Below are 762 nucleotides of genomic sequence, written 5' to 3' on the forward strand. Positions count from 1 at the left end.
GCTTTGCACGAAATTCAAAAACAATACAAATTTTGATGTAAGCAAACCGAAATAGATTTCCAGGTCTCACAACTCTAAATCGTTGCTGAATTCATTTGCAACATTTTTCTTTATATACACTTTACTCCATTAAATAAGCGAGAAATAATACTGAAACCTATGTTTGACAAATCATAAAACTTAGTATGTACAGTATATATATCTCTTCTAAGCTTGCGCCCATTTATTTAAAGTATCATTTAAGTCAGTAACTTCAACTGTGTCTTGTTCACAAGCTATTATTAACAAATAATCCAGTTTGTCACCAGTCAGAGTCGATCGAAGCCCTTTTTTTTTTATCATTGGTTTCATCTTACTGATGGTTATTTAAATCTTCAGCTGAAGTGACTGGGAAATTATAAGACTTAAAAATGTCGTGGGCTAAATAACAAAAAATTCAAAACGATACTTAAAGTTAAATGTAAAGTTTGTTTTACCGCATGTTTTAGTATTCCCGTTGGATTTTCAAAATCTTTATCTAAAAATAATAAAAGAACTCGTTGATCAAATCTTAGTTAAGGATTGGATGAAAAATAATACAATGGTAAACATAACAATCTAACGGTTTTACATTCAGTAAAGGAAACGTTGTGTCGTTCGGTAAAATTTTAAAGTTTAAAAGCACGGTAGATAACAATGCAATGGTTTGTTTTGTTACGTCTCCGTTTTTTAATTGATTTTCCGTAACTTCGTGCCGACGAAACTTAAGCGACACAAGCCTTT

This window comes from Limulus polyphemus, unplaced genomic scaffold (genome assembly GCF_000517525.1).
Source record: "Limulus polyphemus unplaced genomic scaffold, Limulus_polyphemus-2.1.2 Scaffold3624, whole genome shotgun sequence".
Classification (NCBI taxonomy): Eukaryota; Metazoa; Arthropoda; class Merostomata; order Xiphosura; family Limulidae; genus Limulus; species Limulus polyphemus.